Source organism: Schistocerca nitens, chromosome 2 (genome assembly GCF_023898315.1).
Source record: "Schistocerca nitens isolate TAMUIC-IGC-003100 chromosome 2, iqSchNite1.1, whole genome shotgun sequence".
Taxonomy (NCBI): Eukaryota; Metazoa; Arthropoda; class Insecta; order Orthoptera; family Acrididae; genus Schistocerca; species Schistocerca nitens.
Genome location: NC_064615.1, coordinates 295,539,846 through 295,553,007, shown reverse-complemented (window position 1 = coordinate 295,553,007; position 13,162 = coordinate 295,539,846).

The window sequence follows — 13,162 nt, the reverse complement described above, 5'->3', positions numbered from 1 at the left end:
TTATTAACCCGCAGTTATTGCCAGTGTATAGGCTATTTGACTGCAGAATCACTGCTTCAGGTTATTATTTGCAGCGAATTAGCTGCGGGGCATGAAAGCAGACTATAGCGGCTCGACCCTGTGGCTATATCCAGCTATTCTTGTTTGAGTCGTTCATAGCCCAAGTACCTAAAGTACGAGTAACCACAGGTAAAGACGCACCTGGCTTACTTGTGTTGGAAGCTTTTCGGATGAACAACTACACAAGCGGTAACCGTTAGGCACCGTCGCGTATTGCTTTGAAAGGCGCTTTTGAAGTACTTTGACATAAGAGACACCCAAATCTGTTTACTCACGCGAAAGCTGCCAATGGGAGTTCAGTGGTGGGGAACCTCCCAGATTTCTACCATTGACTACTCACCACGTAAAACTTGAAGCTGGCACATCTCGCCACATTCCAACAACTGGGAGAAACAAGAGGTAAAGCGGCAGAATTCAGAGACCATGCTCTTCCAGTCAGAAAGTTTATGAGATTACAACAGAATGGTTCTATGTATTGTTACTTAGCGACATATTACAATCCAGTATCGTCGCAGATTATATGCACAATTTGTAGCTGAGTTAGCTTCTCTCTTAACCATGTTATAAAACACATCTGTCTACAAGAAGGGCAACGTAAATGTTTCGCAAAACTACGATTCAGTATTATCAATCTTATCTTAAACATAGTAGGATATCCCTAACCAAATGGATTCCGTAAACGTCGGACATGCGAAACCCTAGGCGATTTTCTCAGTAACATCGTGTCATGGATCAAGGGAATCCGACAGATACAATGTTTCATTTTCGAAAAGCATTTGATAAGTACCAGACCAGCTTTCACGAAGGAATGCACGATGATATGGGATATCAAGCGAGATTTGTGACTAAGTTGAGTATTTTTTGCAATGATAGTCGTCGGCATATCTAGAAGGGACTTCGTTCATGTCCTAGAGCAGTATGTTGGGACTCTCGTTCTTCATATTGTATTATATGCCCTGGTAGAGAACATTAACAGTAATTTCACTCAGTTTTTTCGCAAAAGATAAATGTATCTGTAATAAAGCACTGCCTGAAAAAAAAAAGATCCATTTTTCAGTCAGAACTTGATTTAAATGTCAGGACTATGAAATTACACACTTCTCAAAACGCAAAAACGTAGTGGTCAGTGACTGAAATAGTCGGAAGTGCAGTACGTGGGTATAACTAACAATTTGTCGGCAGGTGAAATGGAGTAATAACATAATCTCAGTCGACGGTGAAGCAGGTGACGACTTGGGTTCATTGGTAGGATACTGGGAAAATGCAGAACAGTGCAAAGGAGATCGCTTACAAAACTCTCGTGCAACCAAACCTAGAATATTGCTCAATAGTGTGAGGTCCACACTAAATAGGACTAACAGAGCAGATTGAAGGTATAGAAATAAACATAGCACAAATGGTTACATTTGTGATTGACTCATGGGAGGGCGTGAAGAAAATATTTAAAAAAATCATACACTGAAGAGCCAAAGAATCGGGTACGCCTGCCTAACATCGTGTAGGGTCCCCGCTAGCGCGCAAAAGTGGCATAGACTCTCCTAATGTCTGAAGTAGTGCTGGAGGGGACTGACTCCTGCTGGGCTGTCCGTAAATCCGTATGAGTACGAGGAGGTGGAGAACTCTTCTGAACAGCACTTTGCAAGACATCCCAGCTATACTCAATAATGTTCATGTCTGGGGAGTTTGGCGGCCAGTGCAAGTGTTTAAACTAAGAAGGGAGTTTCTGGAGCCACTCTGTAGCAATTCTGGACATGTGGGTTGTCGCATTGTCCTGTTGGAATTGCCCAAGTCCGTCGGAATGCACATGAATGGATGCAGGTGATCAGACAGGATGCTTACGTACGTGTCACCAGTCAAGAGTCGTATACAGACGTATCAGGGGTCTCATATCACTCTAACTATACGTCCCATACGATTACAGAGCCTCCACCAGCTTGGACAGCCTCCTGCTGACATGCAGGGTCCATGGATTCATGTGCTTGTCTCCATACGCATGCACGTCCGTCCGCTCGATACAATTTGAAACGAGACTCGTCCGACCAGGCAACATGTTTCTAGTCATAAGCAGTCCATTGTCGGTGTTGACGGACCCAGGCGAGGCGTAAAGCTTTGTGTCGTGCAGTCGTCAAGGGTACACGAGCGGGCATTCGGCTCTGAAAGCCCATATCGATGATGTTTCGTTGAATGGTTCGCACGCTGACATCTGTTGATGGCCCAGCACTAAAATCTGCAGCATTTTGCGGAAGGGTTGCACTTCTGTCACGTTGAACGATTTTCTTCAGTCGTCGTCGGTCCCGTTCTTGCAGGGTTTTCTTCCGGCCGCAGCGATGCCGAAGATTTGATGTTTTACAGGATTGCTGATATTCACGAAACATTCGTGAAATGGTCTTACGCGGAACTCCCCACTTCATCGCCGACTGTAACACCACAATCTAAATCACTCACATCTTGATAACCTACCAGTGTAGTAGCAGCAACCGATCTAACAACTGCGCCAAACACTTGTCTTACAAGGGCGTTGGCGACCGCAGCGCCGTATTCAGACGCAGCGCCGTGTTCTAGGACAGCCGTGTCTTCACGTAGACGGTAAGGGCAATCGTCTGGAAACAGTCATACAGCCGCGGGACTTCCTTGATGTAGTCAAGAGGTGTAGATGGGAAATCTCATTGTAAATGTAGAGCCAAGAGGATTGGGTGATTCTGCAGAGATTGGAGCTTATTTAGGTTTGCTTTCGCTGCCTTCCCCCAAACGACGGCAGCGTATTTGATGAAAGGGCAGAGTAACGTCTTTGTACAAAGTGACACCGAGACGTGGAAGAAAATGTGAAAGTCGGGTTCAGCAAGCTGTAAAACTTGCGTAAACGATTTCAGTTTTTGAACTTTTACGTCCTGGATGTGTGGGCGCCAATTCCGCAGTAGCGCGTCCAGGCGGCGAGGCTGCCGCCGGCGACGGCGGGCGGCAGGTCTGCTGGGATGATGCGACGAAGGACCGTCAGGAACTGTGTCTTCGCGCCTTTGACAGCGTACTCGGCGGAGGGCTGCGGCGTTCTTCCTCCTGCTGCACAATGCTGTATCATCAGTGTAGAGAGTTAGCTGGACGCCATTGATATTTGGCATGTCTGCCATATTAAGCGTGTACAGGATCGGTTCTAAAATCGAGTGCTGTGAGTACGCCTGTTCGGATGTGACGTGTTGTAGATAGTCCAGACTCATCCCTCAGATGGAAGGTCCTGTCGTGGATAGGAGCGTATGAGATGAATGATGGACGCTGGCACTCCGTGCTCGAGTATCTTGAACAGGAGGATGGAAACAGTCATACTGACGGGGGACTTCCTTGATGAAGTCAAGAGCTGTAGATGGGAAATCTTATTGTAAATGCAGAGCCAAGAAGAGAGGTTGATTTTGCAGAGATGGGAGCTTCTTTAGGTTTGCTTTCGCTGCCTTCCCCCAAACGCCGGCAGCGTATTCGATGAAAGGGCAGGAGAGGTCACTCAATCTGTCAAATGCTCGCTAAACATCTAGGAACTCGCAGTACGATACTTAGTATCGTAGGTGTGCAGTATTACGACCTAGAGTCATATTTTATAGTTTTCGGTACAGTGCCTGGTTTTTCATGTATGATGACATTTGGTCAGTTACAGTACAGTGGCAAGCAACTGTGGACTTTTACCCACCCAGGGCTAGTATGGAATAGACCTAGCGAAACATGAACACGAGTGTCAGAAGAAAAGAAGCGAATGGTCGGATTCCTGCTTTATGCTCGTGAAAAATGCCATTTCATTAATATTATTTGAGTGATTCGCTACGTCTGCCTATTTGCAGTCATTTGGGGAGGAACTTGGGGAAAACAGTTAGGATAGTCAGAAACAAGGAGGAAGTTTCCAATTAGTGGCGGATCTCACGATGATAAGTACAGACGCCGATGCCCATCTGCGGGCGACCTCCGTCCGGTAGTATTTACTTGGGGCTCGCAGCTTCCGGCCCCGACTACACGGGTCGGTGGCCAATAACTATGCAAATCAGCAGCGGCGGTCGCGTGATGGATGGCATTCCGCGTGCGCGGGCGCCCATCTGGCGTATCACGGGAGCGGGACGGGGCCCAGCGCTGGCCGCCGGCCGCCGGGCTCCCACAGGCGCAAGACAAAGGCCCGGCCCGGCCCAGGCCAGCGCCGCGAGATTAATTGAGGATCCACTCGATAAACCTGTTCGATGTTCTCCGATTAGACCGTGTCCGGCTGGCCTCTCCCTTCCCCTCGTCTCCCCACCTCACCACCCGCGCGCCTCCCCCCTCCCCCCACCGTCGTCACTATGCCCCCACCATTGCTCCCGCGCCTCTTGTGCTTCCACGGCTCTCCGTTCAATTTTACATTGCCCTCTTTCTCACTGTCTCATTTGGCCTTAATCTCGAGATGCTGGGTCACAGTGCACGGAGAGGAAGCGCTGCTCCTTACTGACGCTTTTTTTTCCCTCGTTGTCTTTTTAAACTATTATTACTCCCACAACCTGGTGCTTAGTAGCGCTTCCCGCGTGGACACAACTCTCTTAATTGCCTTACTGTTTACGGCAAGGGGTTAAAATATGTAGTTGTCGCGTTTTTGTTGTGCACCTTATTGAGGCTACTTAAACTTTTGTTACCTCTAATTTCAGTCCAGTCTAATGTTATCCAAATAATTTTGATTTACTTGGTATACTGTTGTCTTAGTGTAGCTTGTCATTAGCACTTTCGAAATGTACACAGACCATTTTCATTTTCTGTTCCTTCCGTCCTTTCAGTTTCGCCCCAACTCTCTCGTCTAACATTACCATGCCATCTTAGCATTAGGTCTTTTTCGTTTAGATATTCGGCCATGTTTTAGCTGCTCGTATATTATTGTTGTTATCATAAAAATTAAGAGAAAATGACGTTACAATTTTGTCTATGCTCTGTTTCTTTTCCGTTGTCCTTTACCAGTGTTGCAAAAATTTTAATTCTTAGTACACAATTTGATTAATAATTTTATAGAAATGCTTTTCGTTTCATTTGTGAAATTAAGAAACATGTCACATTTAACGTTACTTGTTAATCTTCCCTTTTGTGTACTTGGGAATCTATTCCTGTCTGTCGCTGAAAGCAGAGCTCAAGTTGAAACATTACAAGCAGCTGTCCCCTGTATCGATCTTTGCATATACTAACTGTGATGTGATTTTTGTAAAATCTCTGAAGCTTTTTGCTCTTACGCATTGTTGTAAAAGTCAGGAGCTTCCAATAGAGGAAGACTGGGGCTGTAAAGTGTAGACAGAAAGGACAATTGGAAAGTAATGTTTTTTAAAGTTGCTGTGTAACTTGTATTCTGATAAGTTATTCTGATTTGTTAAGCAAAGTCTTAAGTGACGTCTAATGCTCACTGGAACATGGAATCTTTCCTGAAATATTAAAACATGCAGTTGTTAAACATCTTCATAAGAAACATGGCAGGAGATACTTAAATAATTTTTGTCCAACTTCCTTACTGACATATTTTTTCCAAAAAAATGTACACTGAATAATATTAATAATAATAATAATAATAATAATAATAACAATAATATTAATAATAATGAACCACTAGACAGAAGGAAGGGTTAATACCTACATTCAAATGTGCGTATCAGTTTTTTTCTGCCTGGAAGTGCCAGATCTCTGGTCGCACTTAATGATGATCCAACCTTTTACTAAGCTGTACAGAGTACGAGTGCCGAGCCCATCTTATGACTTGCAAGCGCAGGCGCGGACGATGAGTGGAGCGGATAGGCGGACTGCAGCACTATGGAAATCGGAACAACTGCGTATTATTCTTAATGTTTCTTGGAAGTCGTTAAATGGTCTCATTATGATTCCCAGATAAATATGTTCTGGGTAGTTTGTGCCATATTTTAAACAAAAGTAAAGTTTTTTCACGCATCTCAATGTTTTTGAGATAATATCTCTAAAATATCTCTTACACTATACACCGTGCATTGATTTAATTTTGCATGTGCATTCAGTGCTATATGTCTACGAACTGTGTTGCGAATAGAGTCGGCAATAAAGAAGTAATAAATTAAAACATCATACCTGATGCCGAAGCTTTACTGCAGTAACAGCGAAAATTTAGTGAGCGATAAAGTTTTCCCCTTTCATGATTTTGTGGGTTGTGTCTGCAAGAAAAAGATTCGTAAAGGTTTGAAATTATGTGTAAAGTTTGTTGACAGTCGCTAAACAGTCGCTAAGTGCTTTCATAATCGAGTTGGGCTATCTGCGCACTGTCAGTTGCGCTGCTTCACGACAGACACAGTTTGTGGCTGTAATACTTGTCTCATTGCGTTAAACTTTTAAGATGAAACTATAACTCTGAAAGAGTATATTATGACAGCATTTTGAACTTTTAAGTTTGTTAGTAATTATCTGAATTATTGCAAATCAAATTTTTGTTACATCTGGAGGACGTTACATGGCACGCTGCAACTGGCACAGGGTTCCAGGATAGGTAAGTCAGTTGGTGCTCAGGAATGGGGCAGGGGGTAGCTGCTCACAAATCACTTTGTTACCGTATCCGGCAACACTTTGCTCCCATATTAATGGCTGTTACTTTTCATGCTGCAGTTTTGTACCTTAGAGGACTTTGAACAGACGAAATGTCAGCTCATTGACGAAAACTTGATCTTTTTCGAGCCACGAAAGTGGTGGACAAACAAAAGTCAAACAAAAGCTGCGTTAGGTGCTGGAAGCTTCAGCGCCTTCATTGTTGGATGGGAAGCTGTTTTTCTGTCTGATAGCTGAAAGGTTTCTACAGCTGTTGCCTCCTTCCGCACCCAGAACATCCTTGATGCCAGTGAATGAAGAAAACTCCCGAAAAAGACGATATGTGACGATACAAAAAAAAATCCATAGAATGGAAGCATAAGTGCTTATCTGACTCTTTTTGAAATAAACTGTTTTTCACTATGTCACCTTTCCCAGACTGTTACTAGCAAACAGGACAAATTCGAATAATATTTGCTATTGATCAACTCGTTTCATGGTAACAGTATATTTATTTACAACTTTCATCGCATTCTATAACATAACATTTTGCTCGATTGTCTCGTCACGACCTGGATAATCATACAGGAGACATCTCTGGTTTGCGCTGATTGGATTCTATCGTTGCATTGCTGACGCGTGTTACTGCATTCTCTGATTGCATGGCTACTCTTATAATGAAAAAAATTACAGTTGCTGGCCCTTAAAACTCATTTTAAATACACCAAATCAGTTGTCGATAAATGCTCTCTGAAGAATGACGGATCGATCTGATTAGAATTTATCGGACGCGCTTACTTGCGTTACCATGTCCCGTCAAGCGTCGCTGAACGATCTCTTGTAGCAAAAACCTTCAGTGATTTGCATTTAAATAAATAGCTCTCGTCTGTAGTTATTTCTCGGGTTCAGATGGTTTGACCGTTCTTTGCCTTTGAGCCTCAATGTTCCTGATTATCAGCAACGACTTGGTCCAACTGTAAAATATACAAAGCAATTTGTACTAATCAATAGCGCCGTTGGCATCCAGTTTCGTTGCTGCTCTGCAGCCATTGAAGTACATCATGAAACTTCAGTTATGTGTTCCTTTCCTACATTTAGTTTGTACATCGTAATCTAGGACATCTTAGAAATTACTTACAGTTCTACGCTAATGGGTGTTCTTGCAGCTCGTCGTTCTTTTCTGGAACGATTGTAGCCGGCAGTTTTATTTTATTTGTTCTGTTCTCGAGCTGAAGCAACTCTACGTAATGACTCCTTTGCGAAACTATTTTTCGGGGAGTATGTGAACGAGTTTGAAAGGACTAGATATTGCATATTGTAAAAGCAGAAAATCTGTTTTATCAATCTGAGGCTGTAGAGAAGTAATATGTTGCTGTCCCAAAGGAGATGGCAAGTTGCGGACATATTACATTGGCACTGGACATCCGAACACGAAGGACTGAATATGAAACATGAATACAACACCCGAGAAACTGTGAAAATATGTGCGACTCAACAATTGTTAGACCGAGCTAAGTGGTGAAGCAGCAAAACTCCTAATTTAAACCCACCAAGAGCGCATTTCAAGTCTGGATGTGTTTCTGTATTTTCCCTGGTCACGTCAGTCAAGTAATTCGGTGGCCGATCTCTTCTGCAGATAGTATCCAGTGATTGCGGAAGAAACAAAGTGGAAGTTACTTTCTTAGTAGACGGGAGCTCCTTATTTTGGTGGACCTTACGTTTGACGGATAACGCACTCGAGCGCTGTGCGTACCACATGTGAAGGGAAGCGTAAGTCGCGGCTAAGCGCACGCGCCTCTCAGCCTTCCAAGGCCGCCTGGGGAGGGTCCTGCGTCGTATTAGCCAGCCTGCGGGTGTCAGCGCCCCCGCGCCGTGCTAACGCCGCAATGAGGAAGGCCATTACAGTCATCGTCAACACGAGTCGTTCAGCCAGTTGACAGCCGTGCACGCGTAGATACAAGCAGCGGTTTGTAGACAAACACATCTGAACAGGGTCTCTTTGAAATGAATTTACGGGTTCGGTGTATTGCGAGGTAGTAACTGAAATAAAATAAATAGCACATAGCCGGCCTAGGTAAGCATGCGGTTTTGAGTTTAAGGGAAAAAGGGAACACACGCCGGCCGTTGAACGATGAACCCTGCGTAGGTTCTGACCTTACGAAGGGAGAGAGAAAGTAAGTACCTTCCGAGGTATGAACATAGAACGTGGGACATATCCTAAGGTGGACAGATTAATAAGGAGACTCTGCAGAGGGAGACCAGCAAATAAAAATTTGTTCAGTGGAATGCCGCAGTGTAGTTGTAAGTGGACTCAACCGCAGTAAGTTAACTATTTAAGGTTGAAAAACAAGCAAACCGCGTTTTTGTTTTACGAATGCCATTGACTCAATAATGAGGAACAGGAGAAGTTAGTAACGTGAAGCCTGGCCAATAACTGGTGCCTGTTGTGGCGTTCTTTCAGTGGGACATCTGCACTTACCAATAGAGCTTCAATGTAATTTTTCACTCGTGTACGAATGCCCTCGACGTTACGGTGGAACTTAACGTAGAAACTAGATTGGTTACTGTTTAAATAATTGCTATCCCGCGACGTGCCGTATTCATTAAAGAGGCCGATGACACGACTACGTCATGCTCGATTCAGAAATTTCGTTTGCAAATGTGATGTGAGCCAATTTTCCAGCATAGTACTGCCTTTGACGCCTGAACGACGTAGGATGTATACATTTCTTGTTCTTTCTTCATGTTGTACCTCAGAACGAACGGCTGCCTGTTAGGAAGACTATATACTGTAATTCCTGCCCCCCCCCCTTGAACCATGACCTTGCCGTTCGTGGGAGGGTGGCATGCCTCCGCGATACAGGTAGCCTTACCGTACGTACAACCACAGCGGAGGGGTATCTGTTGATCTGTTGAGAGGCCAGAAAAACGTGTGGTTCCTAAAGAGGGGCAGAAGCCTTTTCAGTAGTTGCAGGGGCAACAGTCTGAATGATTGGCTGATCTATAACATGAACCAAAACGGCCTTGCTGTGCTGGTACTGCGAACGGCTGAAAGCAAGGAGAAACTACAGCCCTAATTTTTCCCGAGGGCATACAGCTTTAGTGTATGGTTAAATGATGATGGCTTCCACTTGGGTAAACTATTCCGGAGGTAAAATAGTCTCCCATTCGGATCTCCGGGCGGGGACTACTCAGGAGGACGTCGTTATCAGGAGAAACAAAACTGGCGTTCTGCGGATCGGAGAGTGGAATCTTAGATCCGTTAATCGGGAAGGTAGGTTACAAAATATAAAAACGGCAATGGATAGGTTAAAGTTAGATATAGTGGGAATTAGTGATGTTCGTTGGCAGGAGGAACAAGACTTCTGGTCAGGTGAATACAGGGTTATAAATATAAAATCAAATAAGGGTAATGCGGGTTTAGGTTTAATAATGAATAAAAAAATAGAAACGAAGGTAAGCTACTACGGACGGCATAGTGGACGCATTATTGTAGCCAAATAGGACATGAAGCCCACACCTACCACAGTAGTACAAGTTTATACGCCAACTAGCTCCGCAGATAATGAAGAGATTGGTGTGATAAAAGAAATTATTCAGAGACTTGAGGGAGACGAAAATTTAATAGTCATAGGAGACTGGAATTCGGTAGTAGGAAAAAGAAGAGAAGGAAAAGTAGTAGGTGAATATGGACTGGGGGCAAAGAATGAAAGAGGAAGCCGCCTGGCAGAATTTTGCACAGAAAAAGTGAGATCGATAGGAAGTGCAAAATGGCCAAGTAAGGATGGCTAGAGGACAGATGTAAGGATGAAGAGGCATATACCACTAGGGGTAAGATAGATATGGACTACAGCAAAATTAAAGAGACGTTTGGAGAAAAGAGAACCACCTGAATGAATGTTAAGATGAAAAATCAGATGAAAAATCAGTCCTAAGCAAAGAAGGTGGAAGGAGTATATAGAGGGTCTATACAAGGGTTGGTTCAAATGGCTCTGAGCACTATGGGACTCAACTGCTGTGGTCATAAGTCCCCTAGAACTTAGAACTACTTAAACCTAACTAACCTAAGGACAGCACACAACACCCAGCCATCACGAGGCAGAGAAAATCCCTGACCCCGCCGGGAATCGAACCCGGGAACCCGGGCGTGGGAAGCGAGAACGCTACCGCACGACCACGAGATGCGGGCTACAAGGGCGATGTACTTGACGGCAGTATTATGTACATGGAAGAGGACGTAGATGAAGATGAAATGGGAGATACGATACTGCGTGAAGAATTTGACTGAGCACTGAAAGACCTAAGCCGGTAAAAGGCCCCGGGAGTGGACAACATTCCGTTAGAACAACTGATAACCTTGGGAGATCCAGACATGACGAAACTCTACCATCTGGTGAGCAAGATGTATGAGACAGGCGAAATATCCTCAGACTTCAGGAAGAATAAAATAATTCCAAAGAAAGCAGTGTCGAAAGGTGTAAAAATTACCGAACTATCAGTTTAAGAATTGACGGTTGCTAAACGCTAAGACGAATTCCTTACATGCGGATGGAAAAACTGGTAGATCCGACTTAGGGAAGATCATTTTGGATTTCGCAAAAATGTTGGAACACACTAGGCAATACTGTCCCTACAACTTACCTTAGAAGATAGATGAAGGAAAAGCAAATCTACGTTTCTAGCATTTGTAGACTTAGAAGAAGCTTTTACATTGTTGCCTAGAATACTCTTTCAAATTCTGAAGGTGGCAGGGGTAAAATGTAGGGAGCGAGAGGCTATTTACAATTTGTACAGAAACCCGACGGCAGTTAGAAGAGCCGAGGGACACGAAAGGGAAGCAGTGGTTGGGAAGGGAGTGAGACAGGGTTGTAGCCTCTCCCCGATGTTATTCAATCTGTATATTGAGCAAGCAGTAAAGGAAACAAAAGAAAAATTCGGAGTAGGAATTAAAATCCATGGTGAAGAAATAAAAACTTTGAGCTTTGCCGATGACATTGTAATTATGTCAGAGACAGCAAAGGACCTGGAAGAGCAGCTGAACGGAATGGACAGTGTCTTGAAAGGAGGATATAAGATGAACATCAGCAAAAACAAAACGAGGATAATGGAATGTAGTCGAGTTAAATCAGGTGATGCTGAATTAATTAGATTAAGAATTGAGAGACTTAAAGTAGTAGACGAGTTTTACCATTTGGCAAGCAAAATAACTGATGACGGTCGAAGCAGAGAGGATACAAAATGTAGACTGGCTATGACAAGGAAATCGTTTCTGAAGAAGAGAAATTTGTTAACGTCAAGTATAGATTTAAATGTCAGGAAGTCTTTTCTGAAAGTATTTGTATGGAGTGTAGATATGTATGGAAGGGAAACATGAACGATAAATAGTTCAGACAAGAAGAAAATAGAAGCTTTCGAAATGTGGTGCTACAGAAGAATGCTGAAGATCAGATGCGTAGATCACACAACTATTGAGGAAGTACTGAATAGAACTTGGGAGAAGAGGAATTTGTGGGACAACTTAACTAGAAGAAATGATCGGTTGGTACGACACGTTCTGAGTCATCAAGGGATCACCAATTTAGTTTTGGAGGGCAGCGTGGAGGGTAAAAATCTCAGAGCGACACCAAGAGATGAATATTCAGAAGGATGTAGGTTGCAGTAGTTACCCGGAGATGAAGAAGATTGCTCAGGATAGAGTAGCATTGAGAGCTGCATCAAACTAGTCTCTGGGCTGAAGACAACAACAACAACATTCTGTAATTGTAATTACGACTCACTTATGATAATTTCTGTATTTGTTTGTTACGAAAAGGGGAAATAGTTTTTTTGTTGATGGAGTATTTATTTGACAAACTACTACCCATTCTTACCTTAAGCTTCAGAGAATATTTCTTATGATTAAAATCATGATGCAAGCGTCGATAATACTGTCAGTATATGAACAGCTTGGACTTTACAAAAATTACTAATTGAAAAATATTAGAAGTCTTGTTAACAGAAGAATAGGGAATCCATGAAAATAACAGAAACAATTTGACGAACGTTTAGTGAAACAAACTTCATTTCAAGTTGACGCTATTGCATCGTGAAATACAATCTCTGGCTAATATTATAACGACAAAAATAAACGATATTCTGTGGCTGTTATGTCGTCCAAATGCAAATACTACGTGGCTACTAAATTTAAAATATTCCCGAAAAGAACTTGCCTAGAAAGTGCGATATTACTGATATACAACTACACGATTGCACTTTTAAACTGAATATTGTTACTTTGTTCGTGGTGCTCCAGTTCACGGTCGTATAAATTGCGGCGTGTCACATCAATATCATATACTTTCGAAGTACAATATTTCTTTGCCCCTACACCGGTTCTAGGCAGTAGGTTGATGTATTACCACACGAGTGACCACATGATCTTCGTAATAAGCCTTCACCTATCAGTAGTGTCCTTTCCGTCGTGGTTATTGTCGTCATCTTACGATAAACTGGTATCATTGTACGATTGTATACGGCAAAATTTTGTATTGAGTATTGCTTCTAGTTAAGTGCCGATTGGAACGTGTGCTAAACGAAACGATTA